General features: G+C 46.5%; 1 non-coding gene across 1 annotated transcript; it reads right to left on the bottom strand.

The window, feature by feature from the left end:
* Nucleotides 1-12,062: 12,062 nt before the first annotated feature.
* Trnas-uga (transfer RNA serine (anticodon UGA)) lies at nt 12,063-12,137 on the bottom strand. The gene has a single exon. It is a non-coding gene; the product is annotated as a tRNA-Ser (tRNA).
* Between the last annotated feature and the right edge of the window lie 12,598 nt (nt 12,138-24,735).

Genomic DNA, 24,735 nt, shown 5'->3' with positions numbered 1-24,735 from the left:
GTCATGTGACGCACATGCCATCACCAGTGTCGTATGGAATATATGAGACGTGTTTTCCTGTGGAGGAATCGGTTGACCTATGACCTTGCGATCAAATGTTTTCCGTTCCCATGGGAGAGGCACATCCTTTCGTCTACTAATCGCACGGTTTTGCGGTGCGGTCGCAAAACACAGACACTTAACTTATTACAGTGAACAGAGACATCAATGAACGAATGGAGAGATCATAACTTTGCGAAAATAAAGAAAGTAAACTTTTCACTCGACGGAAGACTTGAACCAAGGACCTCTTGCTCCGCAGCGCCTCACGCTAACCGCGGGACCACGGCGCTCCTCAGCTGATGCTCTCCTTGATGTTGCCTACCTTGCGCATGGACTACTCAATTTGTATATTTTGCCTATTATTTTCATAGTTCCACACAACTTCTTCCTATTTTCTCGATTGATGTGCGTTCATTTTTTGAAGGCCTATCCACTGTGCCAACTTATAACTAAATCTGAGGTGGGTGCGATGGGGAGGTTACCTTGTTAGTTTAGAATCGTGGCACAGAAGTCGGTTTGCAGCACTAGTCTTTCGGCCACGGCAGGGATGGCCCCTCTAACCACGATGGAGCGAATTACGGCGGAACGCAGCCTCCACGCCGGCCGTGGAAATGACCGTCTGGTGTTATACAAGCTGAAAGAGCTTTCTAGCTAAGAACCACCCGCCTCATCGGTGGACTCGCACAGAAATCGATTTCGCCAGAGACCCCTTAGAAGCCTCCCGTGGACGTGGTACAGGTAAAATTAAGCACTCACGGGAGCCAGAACGATTCGCGACCCTGCTCAGGAATGTCCCACGCGTCTAGCTCCATCTACTATTCCGCGTTCAGAGTCACTTAATTCCAGTCGTGTTCCAGTAATCACGTCGGACAGCCGTGCCATCGCGCTTACCTGAGTAAACATGATAGCTATTCCAACGCACTGCCCTTTTATACTTGGTGTACCGCCATCTGTATATGTGCATATCGCTATCCATATCCTGGCCTCACAACAAAAGAAACTCTCCTTCCCCCCCCCCCCCCCCCCTCATAGTTTGTTGTAAAATGGCCCAGTGGATGGCACATCAAAAAGCATGGATCGATCATGAAAACTGTAAGAAGGTGTACTGAAACGCGAAAAAAGAAGCAAAATATAAATAAACAGTCTCCAGTCGGAGCTCAAGCTGTGAAACATTCAGCGCGTTGCAACAACGGATACGTCGTTATGGGGTCACAGTGTTAGACTACAACACGGGTGATCCGTGTTCCAATTTGCCTCGTTCCCAGGTTTCGTTCACCACAAATTTATGAACTGTCTGTCCGGTCATTGAATGGCGTGTCTGTTCTCATTCTGCAGTCTTGGCAGTTGCTATGAGATACACTGGTTTGAGAGCAAGCGAGATGCCGCATAGTCATCTCACAAAGGTGAAAATAACAAATAAACGGGTGTCAATTATGTCACAACAGGAATTCAAGACTCAAAACTTTCAAAACGGAACGCAAATGTTATAACATGTGGTACTCGTGTGGAACAAACGGGAGCTCCTCACTGATGCAAACGGTCGTCACGCCACGGCACAGACACAAATTCGGATACAGCGAACAGCCACGCGAATGACCGGACGGAGAGCTTATAATTTTGAGGATAAAACTAAGATACCAGGGAGACTTGAACACGCATCTCCCAATGGATCTAAGCACTAAGGGACTTAACATCTGAGGTCATCAGTCCCCTAAACTTAGAACTAGTTAAACCTAACGTACGCCCGCATCTCGTGGTCGTGCGGTAGCGTTCTCGCTTCCCACGCCCGGGTTCCCGGGTTCCCGGGTTCGATTCCCGGCGGGGTCAGGGATTTTCTCTGCCTCGTGATGGCTGGGTGTTGTGTGCTGTCCTTAGGTTAGTTAGGTTTAAGTAGTTCTAAGTTCTAGGGGACTGATGACCATAGATGTTAAGTCCCACAGTGCTCAGAGCCATTTGAACCATTTTGAACCTAACTAACCTAAGGACTTCATACACATCCATGCCCGAGGCAGGATGCGAAGCTGCGACCGTAGCAGCAGTGCGGTTCCGGACTGAAGCGCCTAGAGCTGTTCGGCCACAGCGGCCGGCATGCATCTCCCCCACCACAATCCAACACAGTGACCACATACCCACAACGCCGTAGCGTGTCAAATTCGTTCGATATCGCCCATGTTGAGGTTCGACCGTTGACAACATTTTACTTCTTTTTTCACAGTTCAGTGCACCTCCTTCCTATTTGCACACTTCATCTGTGTTCAGTTTCTGACGAGCTATCCACTGGGACATTATACCACTAAACCTGACGCTGGTGCAATGGGGAGTTTCTCTTGTCAGCGTATCTCGACAGTTACCAGTAGCAGTTAAACCGTTATTATCGTTTTGGGAAATACACTGCTGGCCACCGTAAATGCAACACCCTGAAGGAAGCATCCGAATCAAGTGAAATTTACACCATGGGTTTGCAGCGATGAGATATGCAACTGATTAGAATTTCAGCGCAGACGCACATCACGCGCGCCTGTGGCGCCACCTCATAGCGCCATTTAAGGCTTGGCGATTTCGACGAGTGTACGTTCGGCACGTGTGTTTACCTTGTGGTTGTTTCACAAGACGATCAGTTATGCCTCCTAGACAACAGCAAACATATTTTGATCAAGTATCCGAGTTTGTCAGAGGAAGGATAGTGGCTTACCGAGATTGTGGATTATCATACAGAGAAATCGCTAGTCGTGTTGTACGAAACCAAACAACTGTAATGCGGATATGTGACCGTTGGATGCAGGAGGGTACGACGGACCGACGTGGTCGATCGCATTCACCTCGGTGCACCACTGCACGTGCTGATAGGCAAATTGTGCGCATGGCAGTGACGGATCGCTCAGTGACATCCCGAACCATAGCACAGCACATTGCGTCTGTAACCCATCATCCAGTGTCTGCGCGTACCATTCGACGCCGTTTACAGCAGAGTGTTCTGTCCGCAAGACGTCCATTGCTTCGTCTACCATTGACGCAGAACCACAGACGTCTCCGTCGCCAATGGTGTGATGACAGACGGCTGTGGACGGCAGAATGGAATGACGTTGTCTTTACTGACGAGGCGCGCTTCTGTCTGCAGCACCACGATGGTCGGATTCGAGTGTGGAGACACCGTGGAGAGAGGATGCTGGACAGCTGCAATATGCACCGCCACACTGGTCTTGCACCGGGTATTATGGTATGGGGCGGTATTGGATATTACTCTCGCACGCCTCTAGTACGCATTGCCGGTACTTTAAATAGCCGGCGCTACATATCCGAGGTGCTGGAGCCAGTTGTCCTTCCTTACCTTCAGGGCTCGGCCACAGCCATATTTCAACAGGATAATGCGCGACCACACGTGGCACGCATTGTCCAAAGGTTCTTCGCCAATAACCAGATTGAATTGCTTCCCTGGCCGGCTCGCTCTCCGGATCTTTCGCCGATAGAAAACATGTGGTCCATGGTTGCTCAACGAGTGACCCAGATTACATCCCCAGCTGCCACACCTGATGATCTTTGGCAACGTGTGGAAGCTGCTTGGGCTGCTGTACCCCAGAAACACATCCAACGTCTCTTTGACTCAATGCCGAGACGTGTGGCAGCGGTGATCTCCAACAATGGCGGCTACTCTGGCTACTGATTCTGGCAGGAACCACATGTCACAGACGTCTGTAAACGTAATCATTTGATACTTGGTCAACATGTTATCTACAAAATAAATCTTGTTGTGCTACCTCTTGTCTTTCTTGGTGTTGCATTTACGGTGGCCAGCAGTGTAATTTGTAATAATATATAATTCAAAGGCTAAAGACGATGAGCTTGTAGAGGGAATGTAAGTAAAATGATAGGCATTTAATTTCACTCTGGCGTGGCCCTGGACTCTGTTAACACGTTGTGTGCAATGGCTGGGCAACGAGTACAGGTTAGTGGTCCAGTGAGGTGTCAGTGACATTGTGGTATCTCCTACAACATTTATTTCTCAAGTTGAGTTTTCAGAATTATAAAGTGTCTCATGGCGTCGGACGGAGGTTGGACGTAAGAGCGTGCAACGAAGAAGCGCTTATGCGTCGTCAGTGAATCGCGACGTCGCCGCCAAACGCCAGTGAGCCACGCCTGCATACTGTGCTGGCGGCAATGTGGGAAGAAGAAGGCGTCGCCCACACAGACAACATTGCGGCTCCCACCGCAGCGCCCTCGTAGACATCCCTTCCTATGCTCAGGTGAGGACAGTCTACTGTGGCCAAGGGTCTCGATTGTGTTGAAGTCTAGGCCTTACTCATCCACGAATCTGTCACTCTCCAGCGATTTGGAGATGACTGCTTGCAGATCTTGCACATTGAGTCACAGTGGACGAAGCCTGGCCACACACAAGTCTTCTCCTCATCCTCCTTGCCCCACTAGACAGCAAAGGCAGGCAGTGGCTGTCGAATGCGTCAGGTTGGCTGCGTATTGATGTTGAAGTCGGCTTACAGACCATTCTCGATCAGGTTGTCTTGTTTTCACTCTGGTTCTAGCGATGTGGACAGAATGACAGCACGACTGGACGTTGAGCTCCGAAAGACTCGTTATTTAAAGAGCCAAGCCTGCGCCTGTGACGTGGTGGCTCTGGGTGATTGAACGCATTTGCCCTCGTATGTCAGTCTGGTCAGCGCTCCTTGCCCAGCTGTGGTAATCCAATAATTATTCTGGGGCGCTGAGCTAGAGTCTTTCTGCCGACATCTGGCTTTGCAGTAGCGCGCTGCCACTGAAGTTTCGAAGAGTTACCTCACAGCCGGCCGGTGTGGCCGTGCGGTTCTAGGCGCCACAGTCTGGAACCGCGTAACCGCTACGGTCGCAGATTCGAATCCTGCCTCGGGCATGGATGTGTGTGATGTCCTTAGGTTAGATAGGTTTAAGTAGTTCTGTTCTAGGGGACTGATGACCACAGATGTTAAGTCCCATAGTGCTCAGAGCCATTTGAACCAAAAGTTACCTCACACTACTTTGTTATATAGCAATGCGTCGTTTGCGTTCCTACTTTCCTCACTAGAAGGCTGTGCAGCAACGCACGCCAGGTGCCTCGACGTTCGTGGATGTCTTGTTGACATTCCAATGGGCGCACCTTCTCTGCCTTGACCTTGCCGAATAGAACTTTACGAAATCTCCGTAAGTACAAGACAATTCTTCTGCAGCGCTACAGTACTCGTATAATTTTATGTGTAGCTGAATGTCTGGACCAGACTGTATACCAATTAGGTTCCTTTCAGAGTATGCTGATGCAATGGCTCCGTACTTAACAACCATTTATAACCGTTCGCTCGACGATAGATCACTACCTACAGACTGGAAAGTTGCACAGGTCACACCAATATCCAAGAAAGCTAGTAGGAGTAATCCACTAAATTACAGGCCCTTACCATTAACGTCGATATGCAGCAGGATTTTGGAACATATATTGTGCTCAAATATTATGAATTACCACAAAGAAAACGGTATATTGACACACAGTCAGTTCGGATTTAGAAAGCATCGTTCTTGTGAAACACAACTAGTCCTCTACTCGCATGAAGTGTTGGATGGTATTGACAAGGGTTTTCAAATTGGTTCCGTATTTCTGGATTTCCGGAAAGCTTTTGACACTATGCCACACAAGCGGCTTCTAGTGAAATTGCGTACTTACGGAATATCGTCTCAGTTATGTGGCTGGATTCGTGATTTCCTGTCAGAGAGGTCACAGTTGGCAGTAATTCGTGGAAAGTCATCGAGTAAAACAGAAGTAATTTTTGGCGTTAGCCACGGTAATATTATAAGCCCTTTGCTGTTCCTTAACTATATAACCGATTTGAGAGACGATCTAAGCAGCCGTCTTCAGTTGTTTGCAGATGACGTTGTCGTTTATCGACTAGTAAAGTCATCAGAAGATCAAAACAAATTTTAAAACGATTTAGAAAAGATTTCTATATGGTGCGAAAATTGGCAGTTGACCCTAAGTAACGAAAGGTGTGAGGTCATCTACATGAGTGCTAAAAGGAATCCGTTAAACTTCGGTTATGCAATAAATCAGTCAAATCTAAAGGTTGCAAATTCAAATACATACCTAGGAATTACAATTACTAACAATTTAAATTGGAAAGAACACGTAGTAAATGTCGAGTGGATGGCTAACCAATGACTGCGTTTAATTGACAGGACACATAGAAAATGTAACAGACCTGCGAAGGTGAATGCCTACACTACGCTTGTCCGTCCTCTTTTAGAATACTGCTGCGCGGTGTGGGATCCTTATCAGATAGGACTGACGGAGAACACTGAAAAAGTTCAAAGAACGGCAGCACGTTTTGTATTATCGTGAAGTAGGGAAGAGAGTGTCACTGAAATGATAAAGGATTTTGGCATCATTTAAGCAAAGGTGTTTTTTTTTTTTGTGACGGAGGAGTCTTCTCATAAAATTCCAATCACCAACTTCCTCCTCCTAATGCGAAAATTCTTTGTTGACGCCGCCCTACATACGAAGAAACGATCACCACGATAAAATAAGGTAAATCAGAGCTCGTAACGAAAGATACAGTTGTTTGTTCTTTCCGAGTGCTATACGAGATTGGAATAATAGAGAATTGTGAATGTGGCTCTATGATCTTAAATGTGATTTGCAGCGTATCCATGTAGATTTAGATGTAGGTGTAAAGTGTCTGTGTTGTCACATCTCTTATAACGTCCATATTTATTTCATTTTTGCAGGTATGAATCTTTTGTCGTTTCATAGAGTCACTTACTTACAGTAGTTCCCGTTGACCTCTACTAACAGAGAAATCAGTTGAACCTCTTTAGAACCGAGAAACGTACCGTCTAGTATGTGATGCTCCCCATAGGGAAGGTTTGAACTTCGTATTAACACGTAAAATATGCTTCTGAATTAACATTATTAATTTTTGTTACGTATCTGGTAACCGATAAATGGATGTAATGAAAGGTGACTAAGATTTTTAGTCAGTACTTGCCAAACACTCCATTCGCAATTCTCGAGAACCTACACAGTTCTCATCTTAATTTTCTACCTTCCTGTGATTTCTTCAGTTTTAATTTGCAGTTGGTAAGAAATAAAATGTAATGCGATCCCTGGAAATGGTTTTCAGTTTGAAATCTGGTTCTAAAATCTGCTCAAACCTTTCGGCGACTCCATGTCTCTTCCATGACTCATAATTCTGTAACCTAGTGTCAACCATTATCCAATTTTGCACTGAGCAACATTCTAGCCGGTGGCTGCCCTTTTAATTCCTTTCTCACTCATTCCATCTTCTCTTACTATTCTTCTGTCTTTGTCTTTCCTACTATCGTATTCCAATTCCTATCGCAATTACTTTTCGTCCCTCTTAACTATATGAATAGTTCCTTATAGCTCTTCGTGAGTTCTTCAAATCTCTTCACCATTTGCAGAGCTAGCTGACACGTAAACTTTTACTGCTGTGTGGATCTTCGTGTCTACCTTCGCTACAATAACGCATCCACTATAGTGTTCATGATAGCTTGCCCACATTTCTATTTTCTTATTCATAATTAGACCTGCCCGTATTTGATTTTGTGTCTATAGCCCTGCACTCAACTGACCAGAAGTCCTTTTCTTCCTTTCAGATCTAACAAATTCCCACTATATATCTAACTACATTTTACTTATTTATTTAGTTCTCTAGCCTGTGTATCCTATTACGGGATTTAAGTTACCAGACTTCAACCCACAGAAATCAAGTTTTGCATTTCCTGATGATGACATACTCCTGAATAGTCCAAGCTCAGAGGTCTCAATGGCGGATATTTTGTCTCTGTAATATGTTACTCAACATGATGCCGTTATTACGTACAGTACAGCCATATGTTGGCGGAAGAAATAACGACTGTAATTACTCCTTGCTTCCAACCGTTGGAAGTACCAACACAGAAAGGACATCTTGGCTAATTTTACAGTCTCAGATAAGTCATCCAGATTGTTCTTCTACAGCTACTGAAAAGGCTTACCACAGACACCTTTTCCTTTATTGTTCCATCAGCAGTGTAGATATTTGTATCTTTCAGACATGGAAGCCACTGCATGTTGTGTAGATCCATAGTACATGCACTGCTTTACTACAGCTAAGAGGCTTCGAAGATGTCACCAGCTGTTTGAAGACTCTAATTCGTTTGCTAGTATGCCAGGGAAATCCACACGTCAACCCCGTCTGCTCATTGAAGAACGGAGAGAAGGTTCAACATAGTATTGAACGAAACTCACAGAAGTTCACTCGTAGTACCAGTCAAAAGTCAGTCTTGCTTCATATGTGTGTGGCTGTTTTGCGCGGACCTATACAACTTTAAATTTTCTGAAGCCTTCGAGGATGATGAGAAAAATATAGATTTTTATAATTTCCTTTTGGTATGTGGAGATGGAACAGTTGGCTTTGAAATTTAGTGTTTAGGTATGAGGTTATAAGTGAAAAAGTAACTCACCGCAAGATATGGATATGGAGACAGCAGACACATAGCACAGTCGAGCACGACAGGGACTCTCCAAATGGTCTTGCGTTTTGCACCAGTTCGCGGGAAAAGAATTACAGCTTGTAACTTTTCGCAGGAGTCACGTAACAGAATATGTTGTATATATGGCCTTTACCATAGTTGTGAGTACGTACCGAAGACGTAATCTTTCAAGAGGATGGATCACTTCTGCACTTGCACCTGGCAGTTCAAAAATGGTTCAAATGGCTCTGAGCACTATGGGACTTAACAGCTATGGTCATCAGTCCCCTAGAACGTAGAACAACTTAAACCTAACTAACCTAAGGGCATGACAAAACACCCAGTCATCACGAGGCAAAGAAATCCCTGACCCCGCCGGGAATCGAACCCGGGAACCCGGGCGTGGGAAGCGAGAACGCTACCGCACGACCACGAGCTGCGGACGCACCTGGCAGTAAAAACGTTTTTTCTTTAACAGTGAGCTAGGATTGGCCATTCAGGGTGTGTGTGATGTCCTTAGGTTAGTTTGGTTTAAGTAATCGTAAGTCCTAGGGGACTAATGACCTCAGAAGTTAAGTCCCATAGTGCTCAGAGCCATTTGAACCATTCAGGGATGTATCGCGCTCGCACTGCAAAATTGGTCTCAATAGTCATCTGATTTCAAGGTACGTGACATTTTTATTCCGATCTATGACACACTCCATTGTGTTCCTTTTGGTTGAACTGCAAAGCTGCATCGCAACAGCAGTGAATGCAGTAACTACACATATATCTTCAAAAGTATGGGATGAGTTAGACAATCGTGTGGAGGTTTATCATGCATGCACTGGAGGTACATAGCACATTTTGAAAGATAAATGAGACCTTTGAGTCTAAACGTTATGGCTCAAAGTATCCCAACGTTGTACCTGGACCTGTGTTAAATCAGAAGGTTCTTTTTCACTGTTGCTTTTACTAGGTTAAGAAGCTATTTTTTCTGACGGTGGAAGGGAAGTATAAATTAACTGAATTACTATTGAATTTTTAGTCTGCAAGATATTATTTTGCTGTTTATAACCATGTAGTTGTCAATTAACACTTTTACTGCACAATGGCTTTATTTTGCTATAATCTGAGAGTAAATCATAAAAATAATTTGTAGCTTGCAGTGACTGTTCTCGAATGTTAAATCCCATAGTCTTCATGACTTTTCTCTACGACCAAAGTACTGTGGTTGAGAATGACGTTCCCATCACGGCTATGTTACTGCAGAATGTAACGTTTCATTTGTGGAAAGATGACTGTGTCACAAGAAATCCACAATTCTTTTCATTTTTGGGTTAAAAATTATTATTGTTAATTTTTTAATGTACAAAGCAAGTACCGATTCCACGATCTTCATCAATTATGTTCAGCAGTTTGGCGGAAATCAAAATGAAAGCAATACCTCGTCACAATATTCACGCATTTCTTGCCACGTCAACATGAAATTCACAAACACCTTTTTTTTCCAGTTACGCGCAAACACTGACGACGGCGACTACAAGTCAATCCCTCTTCAGTTCCTCCCGACAGACTGTTGCTGCCTTGCCCTTCCTCCCGACAGCGATCCTTGGGACTGCTACGATGGTGTCCCTCACGCACAGTGTCTCCACCTGCTTGTCGACCTCTGATCATGTAAACTCCACGTGAAGGGTCACAGAAGCAACACCCACTTCTCACATGATAACATGACCCCAAAAATATTCGGAATTTCCTGGCTCTGAGCACTATGGGACTTAACATCTATGGTCATCAGTCCCATAGAACTTAGAACTATTTAAACCTAACTAACCTAAGGACAGCACACAACACCCAGTCATCACGAGGCAGAGAAAATCCCTGACCCCGCCGGGAATCGAACGCGGGAACCCGGGCGTGGGAAGCGACAACGCTACCACACGACCACGAGATGCGGACTCGGAATGGATAATCGTCATCGACTATCTAGAAAAGGGTAAAACTATTAAAGGTGCATATTATTCATTGTTATTGGACCGTTTGAAAACCGAACTGCAAGAGAAAGGCTGGCGATTGGACAGCAAAATGTCCTTTTCCATCACGACAATGCACCGGCACAAATAACAGCAGTTGTGGTCGCAAAACTAATGGAAATAGAATTCCAACTCGTTTCACCCTCCCCCCCCCCCTATTCTCCAGACATGACTCCCTCGTACTACTATTTGTTCCCCAATTTGAAGAAATGGCTGGCGGGACAAATATTTTATTCAAATGAGGAGGTGATTGAAGCAACTAATAGTTATTTTGCAGACTTGGACAATTCCCATTATTCCGAAGGGATCAATAAATTAGAACAGCGTTGGACGAAGTGTATAAGTCTAGAAGGATACTACGACGAAAAATAAAAAAGGTTTACCCCAAACACGTAAGTAGTTTTAATTTTTGCTAGGACTTTTCAAACGCCCCTCGTACAATTTTGTGCGTCACAGGAATCCATTCGAATTCTAAAAATTACCCCCAACTGTATTACCTTCAGTGCATCCTTATGAGGTAGTTACAGTATTAATAACAATGTACAACACTTCTGTAGAATTACCGAATGTAGATATCGGAAACAGCTTTTAAATTATCTGTTATGTAAATGAAAGTGTTTCGACATTTTTTTAGAACAACTAATGTTCTTTTAGTTGCCTAAAGATCCTATGGCTTAAACAGACGTTAGCTGAAAATACCTTAGAGGTTCCGCTACTGTTCACAGAGACCGTTTTGATCGATTAGTTGAAATATTTTGTACTTGTGTGATTTTCCAAGGGTCACTCTGTTCCTCTAAGACGCAATAACACATACTGATTTCAGCAATCTCCTCGAATCAATATGGCTGTTCGGAAGGCTATGATGGTATTATCACAAGTACTATGTACATGTCGGTAAAAGTAATATTTTCCATATGTCACTATTTAAGTAGTCGCTCCTATTCCTAGAGTTTCTGTATTTGTGGCCTTCTGTAACTACGTTTACTACCGGTACACCGAAGTAAAAGCGCGGTTTTCATTACTGAGAAAGTCGTGGCGTCTTTGTGTTTTCCTTCCTTCTACGTAGTCCTTACGTCATGACAAGTGTCTTCAGAATCGACCAGCTCAGTGTTAGTGGAAGATTAGTCAGCAGCTGGTGATATTGTGGTTACCGCTGCTGACTCTCGATCTTGGGCCCCAGGTTCGATTCGTGGACGGGTCGTGACTGGTTGTGTGTATTGTCCTCATCATCAAGTCATTATCATCGACGCAGGAACTCGTCCAAGTGGGGCCAGCGAAGAAACGGCAACAGGCTGCCTAAGAACTCAGTAGGGGCTTCCCAGCCAAATATTCCGTGCATAAATTTCATTTCAGTGGACGACCAGTCAGTTACAGGAATGGTTTTGCGCTATGCCGAAAAATGTGTATTACGTCTGACACTGGAATCGAAGACGTAATTATAACTGCAACGGTAGTAAAATGGAGTTGGGTGCGTCATGTAGTCAGGCGAATGGTTGAAACTTCCTGGCAGATTAAAACTGTGTGCCCGACCGAGACTCGAACTCGGGACCTTTGCCTTTCACGGGCAAGTGCTCTACCAACTGAGCTACCGAAGCACGACTCACGCCCGGTACTCACAGCTTTACTTCTGCCAGTACCTCTCATTCAGGCGAATGGTTGTTTGACGGAAGTGTCCATGCCATGGAAATGCGGCGACGCTCTAACGTCAACTGGGTAGAAGGCAAAAGAATATATGGTTACCTGACAGTATCAACAGGAGAGTGTTTTCTGAATCTGAATGATTCTTCGTACTAGAAAAGTTTACTTGTAAAGATCACCATAAATTCATATTTCGACAACTAGTTTTGGCAAGTTAAATGGCCATCTACAGATCGTTTTCGTACATAGACCATTGTGCCACTCTATGCAGTGCGCGGTAATTTAGCCATGTTCCCAAATACACACTTCAAAGAAAGTTTAGAATCACCTCAGTACCGACGGTTCCGGAACGTTAACAGAAAATTGGAACAGAGATTAACACAGCGATTCGGCATCCATCCCTTAGAGTGGATAGTGGGTCACGTCGTCCATAAAAGCTCTTTTCAGTCTATCCCAGGCATGTTCCATAGGGTTCATGTCTGTAGGACATACCGGCCACTCTACTCGAGCGATGTCGTTATCCTGAAGGAAGTCACTCACAAGACGTGTACCGTGGGGCCGTGAATTGTCGCCAATGAAGACGAATGCCTCGCCAATATGCTGCCGATATGATTGCACTATCAGTTGGAGGATGGCATTCACGTATCGTACAGCCTTTACGGCGCATTCCATGATCAACAGCAGCATACGCCGGCCCACATAATGCCACACCAAAACAGCACGGAACCTCCATCTTGCAGCACTCGCTGGACAGTGTGTCTAAGGCAAGGCTTACCAACTGGCCGGTTTTGAGCGCGAGTACTCGCGTCTGCTCAGGCACGTGCTCGCGAGCAGGTGCAAGGTCGCGGAGTAGGGAGGGAGGGGAAATGCGCGCGCACGTTTGAATGTGATCTCGCGTTCTTAGCAGATTTAACTAGCCATCTGAATGCTTTGAACATTTTACTACAAGGTAAAGATCTGCTAATTACTCATTTCATAGATCGAATACGAGCTTTTAAAATGAAATTGATACTTTGGGTGAGTCAGCTGGAAACAGGAAACCTAGCTCATTTTCCTAAATTATCATCCATGCAAGGTGTTCACAAAGACTGTGAACGTTATTCACATAGTTTAGTTGATCAGCGCTTTCAAGATCTGACAGCACTAGACAGTGATTTTGATCTGTTCTCTCCATATTCAGCGAATATTTAAGAGATTCGTCCTGAGCTGCAGCAGGAAATTATTGACCTACAGTGTGACAGAGAATACAGAGACAAATTTCAGAACAAGAAAAACATTTTGGAATTCTACAGACACTTCCCTCAGTATAGATTTCCTCGTTTGCACAAACTGGAGGCTACAATAATATCAATGTTCGGTTCCACGTATGTTTGTGAACAACTGTTCTCTGCAATGAAATGTAACAAGACGCGCCTGAGAAACGCATTGTCTGATCTAAATTTAAACTGCACGCTGCGCCTAAAATGCACAAGAACAATTACTCCGAACATAGACGCAATTGTAAAGGGCAAAAAGTACAAGATAACCGAGAATCCCACACTTCAGTGACACCTTTTATTTTGTAACAGTTCACAAATTAATGCGAATGTAGAGGCATACACTAAGCTAATAAAATGATGTGGCATGTGTACATTCTCCTTTATTTGTTCCATTTGTCGCAGTAATAATTCGCCAGTGATATCCCAGCAGGTGGCCGCGGATTTACATTGACTGGCGGCAGCTGTTGTGTGCCCCACGTGACTCTCCCCACTCTCCGCTCTGGTCCGGTAGTGGGGGTAGCGTGCTCGCGCTGCTCCGTGCTCGCGCCTTGCTGCTCACAGCTTGCTTCGCGAGCACGTATGTTGTGAAGCCCTGGTCTAAGGCGTTCAGCCTAACCGGGTTCCCTCCAAATACGTCAACGGCGATTGTCTGGTCGAAGACATATGCGACAGTCATCGGTGAAGAGAACGTGATGCCAGTCCTGAGCGGTCCATTCGGCATGTTGTAGGGCCCATTGTACCGCTCTACATGGTGTCGTGGTTGCAAAGATGGACTTCGCCATGGACGTTGGGAGTAAAGTTGCGCATCATGCAGCCTATTGCACACAGTTTGAGTCGTAACGCGATGTCCTGTGGCTGCACGAAAAGCATTATTCATCATGGTGGCGTTGCTGTCAGGATTCCTCCGAGCCATAATCAGTAGGTAGCGGTCATCCACTGCAGTACTAGCCCTAGGGCGGCCTTTGCGAGGCACGTCATCGACAGTTCCTGTCTCTATTTATCTCCTCCATGTGCGAGCAACGTTGCTTGTTTCACTCCGAGACGCTTGAACTCATCCCTTGTTGAGAGCTTTTCCTGGCACAATGCAACAATGCGGACGCGATATTGACCGTCTAGACATGGTTGAACTACAGACAATCTCCTTCCTGGTGGAATGACTGGACCTGATGCGCTGTCGGACCCTCTCCGTCTAATACGCGCTGCTCATGCATGGTTGTTTACATCTTTAGACCGGTTTAGTGAAATCTCCGAACAGTCAAAGGGGCTGTGTCTGTGTTACAATATCCACAGTCAACGTCTATCTTCGGGAGTTCTGGGAACCGGGGTAATGCAAAAATTTTTACATGTGTATGTCCATGACTAAATGAACGTGCACTACATAGATGATCGAGGATTAATTTATTAATTTCATTACTTTAACCTATCATAACTACTCATCTATATACATATACACTCCTGGAAATGGAAAAAAGAACACATTGACACCGGTGTGTCAGACCCACCATACTTGCTCCGGACACTGCGAGAGGGCTGTACAAGCAATGATCACACGCACGGCACAGCGGACACACCAGGAACCGCGGTGTTGGCCGTCGAATGGCGCTAGCTGCGCAGCATTTGTGCACCGCTGCCGTCAGTGTCAGCCAGTTTGCCGTGGCATACGGAGCTCCATCGCAGTCTTTAACACTGGTAGCATGCCGCGACAGCGTGGACGTGAACCGTATGTGCAGTTGACGGACTTTGAGCGAGGGCGTATAGTGGGCATGCGGGAGGCCGGGTGGACGTACCGCCGAATTGCTCAACACGTGGGGCGAGAGGTCTCCACAGTACATCGATGTTGTCGCCAGTGGTCGGCGGAAGGTGCACGTGCCCGTCGACCTGGGACCGGACCGCAGCGACGCACGGATGCACGCCAAGACCCTAGGATCCTACGCAGTGCCGTAGGGGACCGCACCGCCACTTCCCAGCAAATTAGGGACACTGTTGCTCCTGGGGTATCGGCGAGGACCATTCGCAACCGTCTCCATGAAGCTGGGCTACGGTCCCGCACACCGTTAGGCCGTCTTCCGCTCACGCCCCAACATCGTGCAGCCCGCCTCCAGTGGTGTCGCGACAGGCGTGAATGGAGGGACGAATGGAGACGTGTCGTCTTCAGCGATGAGAGTCGCTTCTGCCTTGGTGCCAATGATGGTCGTATGCGTGTTTGGCGCCGTGCAGGTGAGCGCCACAATCAGGACTGCATACGACCGAGGCACACAGGGCCAACACCCGGCATCATGGTGTGGGGAGCGATCTCCTACACTGGCCGTACACCACTGGTGATCGTCGAGGGGACACTGAATAGTGCACGGTACATCCAAACCGTCATCGAACCCATCGTTCTACCATTCCTAGACCGGCAAGGGAACTTGCTGTTCCAACAGGACAATGCACGTCCGCATGTATCCCGTGCCACCCAACGTGCTCTAGAAGGTGTAAGTCAACTACCCTGGCCAGCAAGATCTCCGGATCTGTCCCCCATTGAGCATGTTTGGGACTGGATGAAGCGTCGTCTCACGCGGTCTGCACGTCCAGCACGAACGCTGGTCCAACTGAGGCGCCAGGTGGAAATGGCATGGCAAGCCGTTCCACAGGACTACATCCAGCATCTCTACGATCGTCTCCATGGGAGAATAGCAGCCTGCATTGCTGCGAAAGGTGGATATACACTGTACTAGTGCCGACATTGTGCATGCTCTGTTGCCTGTGTCTATGTGCCTGTGGTTCTGTCAGTGTGATCATGTGATGTATCTGACCCCAGGAATGTGTCAATAAAGTTTCCCCTTCCTGGGACAATGAATTCACGGTGTTCTTATTTCAATTTCCAGGAGTGTATTTATTCGAGTAATTAATTAGTTTAACTCGCCGGAACTAGTTGTCTATATACAGTTATTGCAATCTGGGCAGATAAAATTCGATAGTAAGAAAATTGCATTATTCATTAGGATATTTGGCATGGTGACGAATGTTTACCATGGTAAATCCTGCATGTAAGAGGGGATCGGTAGGTACTACTCTCCAGTAGAATAACATTTTGATATGAAACTTGCTTTTAATTTCCATAGGTTATCAGAAAGGAAATGGCATACTCTTTTAAAAGACATAATCCAGTTAATTTCCTACAGTTTAAACAAGGCAATCTGAACCAGCCATCTACTAAAATTAAGTAAACAAATATTTTAAAAATATGCACCATGAATATTACAGATTGAATTGCACTTATCACAGCAGTTTTAAAGCCAATAAAACGATGAAGTAACACTCTTCAATTAAAACTTTCAATGCTTGGTTAGTAGTAAGACTGATAGACAGAGGGGTTTCAACAGAAATAACATTTCGTATTCAGCTCGTACGTAGCAAGAGCACCCAATCAACTCACCGAATAACATTTGGTCCGTACACGGGGTGTGTGTGCCTTACCAGTTATGAGGGGTGGTCAATAATAAATGCAACAAATTTCTTTTCTAAATCAGATTGGTTTTATTCAGGATTCCTGTACACAATATTATCTATCATTCTTTTGGCTGCAAAACTCTATTTTTCAACGTAATCTCCGCTCAGTGCGACGTCCTTATGCTACCTTCATACCTTCATGGTCCCACCGTACTGCTCCACGTCGGAGACAAAGTGTTGCTGCATCAGTTACTTCCCGATCAGCCACATACTGCTTCCCGTGGAGTGCATCCTTCATTGGGCCAGTCATATGGAAGTCGGAAGGTGTCAGATCCGTGTTGTAGGGCTGATGAGGAAGAACACTCCAGGGTAGTTTTGTGAACCCTACTTGGGTGCGCCGACTTTTGTGAGGCCTTGTGTTGTCATGTGTTTGCATTTATGTGACGACGAACACGCTGAAGTCGTTTCTTCAACTTTCTGAGGGTAGCACAGTACACTTCACAGTTGATCGTTGAGCATGAGCTGGACATCAAAGAGAATAACCCTTCCTAGTTAGAGAAGACTGTCGCTGTGACATTACTTTGGCTGCAGCCTTTTATCTTTTCCTTCAAAGGAGGGGCTGCGAACTCCATGGATCGTCGTTGTGTTTCCAGTTCGAAGTGATGAACCCATGCTTCATCGCAGTGACGATATTCGACAATTGTGACGATCATCGCGCGGCTACCCCCCATCGGAGGTTCCAGTCCTCCTTCGGGCAAGGGTCTTTGTGTTGTCCTTATCGTAAGTTAGTTTAAGTTAGATTAAGTAGTGTGTAAGCCTAGGGACCGATGACCCTAAGAATTTGGTCCATAGGAACTTACCATCACCACACTCACGATCAACCTCGTAGCGTGCGAGAAGCTCCGCACAGACGGCCCTTCGTTGCTCTTAATAGTCTTCAGTTAGACGGCGGGGAAGCCAGGTGGGTCATACCTTTGAGTTCGCCAACTGGTGGTCGAGTGCGTCAGCAGTACCAACGGAGACGTCCAGTTGAGCAACGAGATTTATGGTTTTGATCTGTCAATCACCTCGAATGAGAGTGTCCAAAACTTCCAACATTGCAGGAGTCACAGCTGTGTATGGCTAGCCAGCAGGTGGGATATTGATCATCTGTGTTCGACCTTGCTGCTATGATGACAGACACCTCGCCCAATGACTCGTCGTGGTTTTGTTCACTGCCAGGTGTCCGTATAAATTGTGCAAGCGCTTATGAATATCTGCGAGACTCCAGTTTTCCGGCAAAAGAAACTCAAAGACACCTCTTTGCTTGCAACGCACCACCGTGACAGGTTATAGGAGCTGAAGCGGGAATATTTCACGATGTCCCATAACAAATTCTGCATTTTTTCTAAGGACATTGGCCGAGGAAAACACTGTTTTGCGTTACTTTTTAAACGCCCCTCCTACAAATATGACTAGTGCCAATGGGACACTTGACTACAACATACAGAGAGTTACACCCATACCGCACACTTGACTACATAAGAATACAACTACCCAATGGACATTAAAATATGTAATGCATGTCAACAATAATTACTAGATGATGTGTGCTTGGCTGTACACTGGAATTAATAATCCGACGGTCCAATATTGTCAGTTTATGTAATACCAGTGCCTAGTAGGTTAATTGACATCTGAAAACAAAAGAAAATACCAACCGGTTTCACCACAAGAAAAGCCACTTAAAGGAATATTCAACAGAACGAATCGTGGCCAGGGGCACTACAATCAGAAAATGGTTCTCCACAGAACAACACGCACTGGCTGAGATTAACAAATGAAGCATGGCCAGATTCAACACAATGCTCCTGCGCAGATGAGATGGCCATAAATCACCAGTCAATGAGGCTCACCTACCAGCAGCCAAGTTTAAACCTTGCGTGGCCGAAATCTTCAAGTGGGGCAACACGCTACAGGACCACATTGTTCAGAGTTACACCGTTTCTCACCAGCACCATGCCCCGATCAACTACCAGTCCCAGCTGTCCACTGCAATGCCCTGATCAATGACCGGTCCCAGTTGTCCACTGCAATGCCTCGATCAACGACCAGTCCCAGCTGTCCACTGCAATGCCCTGATCAATGACCGGTCCCAGCTGTCCACTGCACTGCCCCGATCATTGACCAGTCCCAGCCATCCACTGCAATGCCCTGATCAACGACCAGTCCCAGCCATCCGCTGCAATGCCCCGATCAACGACCAGTCCCAGCCATCCGCTGCAATGCCCCGATCAATGACCGGTCCCAGCCATACACTGCAATGCGTGGAGCCTCTGCACTCTTCCACACCAGGCGGCGTACCAGAGAAGAGCTCTAGCGCAAAACCCGGCGTGCGTGACTCTATCTCTCTTTCTCTTTCTCTCTGCTGTGCTGCATTAAACCCTCACTTCTCCTGTTACCGCGCCTCCTGCTGTGCCGTGGTGAAGACCATGGCGCCGCATTCGTCAGGTATCCACATGAGCAGGCGCACGGTCAGTATCCACACTCAACATGGGTTAATATTGATGACTACCATAATTCATGGAAAACTCCAATAGAAGGTTTTGTCCATCTGTGGTTGTGTAATGGCTGACGATGATTGTAGTGATGTACAGTGTCTGAACAAAAATGTGTAGCACCAAGAAGTGGAGCAGGAAGGGAACCCTCTTATCACTATAATTTAGCACCCCGGCTGGCCTGCATGAATCCATTGATTCGATTGGGAAGGAAGTCGTAAAAGCCCATGTTCAGTCTCCTGACAAATTTTGGTGCAAGGAAGTAACTGATTCCTGGACACTGGTGCTGAGACGGAGTTGACATCCGAGGTAGTCTCTCACAGGATGTATAGGGGACAGATCTGGAGCGCTTGCTGCCCACATGAGTACCTGAACATCACGGAGACAGTTCATAGAGACACGTGCCACGTGTGGACAAGCATTGTCCTGTTGAAAGATTGTACCAACATACCGTAGCACGGAAGGGAACACAAGAGAACGTACGAAGTCTGTGAAATACTCTTGTGCCATCACATTTCCCTTGCCCTGAAGTCATACGCGATTGCTCCCCACACCATGACGCTGTGTATCTCCATAGCATTGGAAGAATGGGGTCTGTCTGCAGCCGTCGCCATACTAGCCGACGATGTCCATCCACAGTAGAGGAGAACCGCTACTCATCTCTGACAGAATATGACGTCATTCATCAGCAGACCAAACATCACGCTCATGACACCATCCCAAACGCCCGGTTTTTGTTACGGTGTTAATAGCAGCTCACCCCTAGGACTGCTAGTCTCCGACCAATGTGGACGGATGACACATAACATGCCCATTACGCTCTGGGTCGGTAAGCACACATGTGAACGTGTTACGATGTACAAGGTGAGCAATATATGGATCCTCCCTTGCGATGGTCAAACGTGATTGAGCAGAGTCCTGACGACTGTTATGCCTCCCCTCACATTCCCACGCAGTCCATCGTGTCACTGTGGACGGATGACACATAACATGCCCATTACGCTCTGGGTCGGTAAGCACACATGTGAACGTGTTACGATGTACAAGGTGAGCAATATATGGATCCTCCCTTGCGATGGTCAAACGTGATTGAGCAGAGTCCTGACGACTGTTATGCCTCCCCTCACATTCCCACGCAGTCCATCGTGTCACTGTGGACGGATGACACATAACATGCCCATTACACTCTGGGTCGGTAAGCACACATGTGAACGTGTTACGATGTACAAGGTGAGCAATATATGGATCCTCCCTTGCGATGGTCAAACGTGATTGAGCAGAGTCCTGACGACTGTTATGCCTCCCCTCACATTCCCACGCAGTCCATCGTGTCACTGTGGACGGATGACACATAACATGCCCATTACGCTCTGGGTCGGTAAGCACACATGTGAACGTGTTACGATGTACAAGGTGAGCAATATATGGATCCTCCCTTGCGATGGTCAAACGTGATTGAGCAGAGTCCTGACGACTGTTATGCCTCCCCTCACATTCCCACGCAGTCCATCGTGTCACTGTGGACGGATGACACATAACATGCCCATTACGCTCTGGGTCGGTAAGCACACATGTGAACGTGTTACGATGTACAAGGTGAGCAATATATGGATCCTCCCTTGCGATGGTCAAACGTGATTGAGCAGAGTCCTGACGACTGTTATGCCTCCCCTCACATTCCCACGCAGTCCATCGTGTCACTGTCGAACCGAATACCGCCCCCTCGCCCCCCCCCCCCCCCCCCCAGATCTGACATAGCACGATTCTACCAGCCGTCCTAATGGAGACGTACCATGAGACCCCTTTCAAACTCCATCATCAGCTGATATCAATCGACCACACGAGTATGGGGCATCCCCGTGTCATTCAACGACGCAGCTAATGCCCCTTGTACGATCCTACCCGGCCTAATACTAGTTCTACAACTTTGCTTTCGCCGTTTTTTCTGGAAATTCGGGACTTCATTGAGAAAAATTATGATTCATACTATTGCGCATCACTGGCTATTGCATTCTCTCATCTTTCGGATACATACAAATCCCGTGGCGGAAGAACTGGGCGACTTTTGTGAGGATCCATGAATCGATACAATTTTTCACTTGTTCATATGATCGGGAGTGCCGATCAGTCGGACTGTATGCCACTGATCGAAAAAGGTGGTAGACAGAGAGACCAACGTATGGAGAATACGGTGGGAGGGATAGGACTTCTCATTTCAACGTTTCGATGTATATTTTGACGGGTTTTGCAACATGGAGTCGAGCATTGACCTGCTGCAAAATTACCTTTACGTGCCTATCGCTGTATTGTTGCCGTTTGTGTTTCAGTGCTGGGCTCGAACGCACCAATTGCTTTCGATAATGATGTCCAGTGACTGTCTTCGTCTGTTTCAGTAGCTACGAAAACGTTCTGTCTTCCACCGCCATGACAGGTCTTCGACATCAAAATCACCGTTCTTAAGGCGTTGAAAACATTCTCTTCACGTTCTTCCACTAATAGTTCCCTCACCATTGGTCTTACCCAGAATTTTAAGAGCCACATCCGCAGATTTCTTCATGTTAAAGCAGAAAATAAAAACTTCCCGCAAATGGCGAGAAATGGGTACGTAAGTTGACGTACTTAATCGAGAATAACCTTATGATGCAATCAAAACAGATTTTTATGGCATTGTGTTTACAGATGCCTAAGCTTATTGTATTACACCTATGACTAACCACCCGAACCGCACTTGCCGCTACTGCCGTCTATTAAAAAACGGCGGAGGCAAAGTTGTAGACCTAATAACAACACTGAACACGAACAACTCCGCTTAACTCTGCTAGCTGTTTTACCTGACACGGAGAATTGCAATCAACGGACCATTTGGAATTTACATGTACGAAGTTAGGGTGGTATCTGACCATGCAATCTAAGTCCTCCTCTTTGTGGTCAGGTTGGTTGGTTGGTTGGTTTGGGGGAGGGGACCAGACAATGAGGTCATCGGTCCCATCGGATTAGGGAAGGTGAAGGAAATCGGCTGTGCCCTTTCAACGGAATCATCCCGGTATTTGCTTGGAGTGATTTAGGAACATCACGGAAAACCTAAATCAGGAAGGCCAGATGCGGATCTGAACCGTCGTCCTCCCGAAGGCAAGTCCAGTGTGCTAACCACTGCGCCACCTCGCTCTGTTTTTGGTCAGGTAGTGTAGTGTTGTGGTACGTCGCGCTTGAAAAGCAGCCGTAAGCAAAAGTAACTGCTAAGAACATCACTGCATTGAAACACCAGTACCAGCCTGTCAGCAGAATCTCCCTGTAGTTACGCAGACAAAGAAGCCCTTATAAATTGTGCTTGTCTGAATAATGAGGAAGCAGGAAGACACTTTCTGATGCTCGACGCATCTGATCCGCTTAATACCCTGGTCACACAAAAAGCCAGACAGGAAACGACCGTACCGTTCTCGTTCGTCTAGATTTCTGCCGCTGCTCCCACTTTCCTTTTTTTATCCACAGTGCCAACGTAGCGTCTCCAATTTAAAGAAAGGAGAAAGGAGCGGAGTCCGCGAAGAGTGCTGACTGATCTGGGAGGGCCGGTCGGGGATTAGGCGGCTCCGGATCTCGGGATTACGTTTGTTACCAGCTCGGAGGTTTTTCTCTGCGCCGCCGGACCGCGCCGGATTAGTCTCGTTATGTGGCCGGCGTTTTTCCAATTAAAACCGGATTGCCCCGCGTAAGGTGGACGCCAGGTCGCTGGCGGCTGCCTTGCTGTCCTCGCCGAAAACTTGTTTTGACGATCAGTATGCGGCGCGGCGAGATAAACAAGAGATTAGACTCTTAGCACAAATTGTCTCCTGCTCTCTTCTGATTTTGTCTCCCTGGTATTCTCACTTTTAGCTCGAATCTGGCTAGTCCTCCAACTGCCTTGCAGATGATCGACTTGGGTTCAGCAGATATCAGAAATATCCGTATACTGCTATGATATCTCCGAACTCGCCACATCCATGTGCTCGGAGACAGCTCTCGGATCTCCGCCACTGTCCATTTAACCGAATACTCGCCACTAGACTCTCTTTCTCGTACAAGTGGACTCTTTCACTATAGAAGAAGAGTGGGTGCACAAGTTAGCCAGTATAAGCGTGGAATTACGGCGTAGCATTTGCATGACGATTGTTATTGTCAATATTGTACAATTTATATACAGGTTGAGTCAGCTGTCCCTACGGATAACATTTTATGCAACCCGCAGTGTTATATCTGGCCTCCGAAAAGCACGCGCGAGAGTTTCATATACTCACCCTCGCTACACGCAAACTACACTGAAGCGTCAAGGAAACTGGTATGGGCGTGCGTATTCAAATACAGAGATATGTAAACAAGCAGAACACGGCACTGCGTTTGGTTCAAATGGTTCAAATGGTTGAAATGGCTCTGAGCACTATGGGACTTAACTTCTGAGGTCATCAGTCCCCTAGAACTTAGAACTACTTAAACCTAACTAACCTAAGAACATCACACACATCCATGCCCGAAGCAGGATTCGAACCTGTGACCGTAGTGGTCGCGCGGTTCTAGACTGTAGTGCCTAGAACCACTCGGCCACCCCGGCCGGCACTTCGTTTAGCGCAGCTGTTAGATCAGTTACTGCTGCTACAATGGCATGTTATCAAGATGTGAGCGAGTTTGAACGTCGTGTTACAGTCGGCGCGCGAGCGATGGGACACAGTATATCAGAGGTAGCGATGAAGTGGGTATTTTCCCGTACAAACATTTCACCAGTGCACCGTGAGTATCAGGAATTCGATAAAACATCAGATCTCGGACATCGCTGCGGCCGGAAAAAGATCCTGCAAGTACTGAACCAACGACGACTGAAGAGAATCGTTCAACGTGACAGAAGTGCAAGCCTTTCGCAAATTTCTGCAGATTTCAGTGCTGGGTCGTCAACAAGTGTCATAGTCCGAACCATTCAACGAAACATCATCGATATGGGCTTTCGGACGTGAAGTCCCACTCGTGTACCCTTGATGACTACACAAACAAATCTTTACGCCTTGCCTGGGCCCGTCATCATCGACATTGGACTGTTGATGACCGGAAACACGTTGCCTTGTCGGACAAGTCTTGTCTCAAATTGTATCGAGCGGATGGACGTGTACGAGACAACATCATGAATCTATGGATCCTGCATGTCATCAGGCGACTGTTCAAGCTGGTGGGGGCTGTGTAATGCAGTGGGGCGTGTGCAGCTGGAGTGATATGGGTCCCCTGATTCGTAAAGATACGAGTATGACAGGTGAAACGTACGTAAACATCCCGTCTGATCACCTTTACACATTCATGTCCATTGCTCAT

This window comes from Schistocerca nitens, chromosome 4, assembly GCF_023898315.1.
Source record: "Schistocerca nitens isolate TAMUIC-IGC-003100 chromosome 4, iqSchNite1.1, whole genome shotgun sequence".
Lineage (NCBI taxonomy): Eukaryota > Metazoa > Arthropoda > Insecta > Orthoptera > Acrididae > Schistocerca > Schistocerca nitens.
Note: the sequence above shows the minus strand (reverse complement) of the source record. Positions and strands in the feature narration are given on the sequence as shown.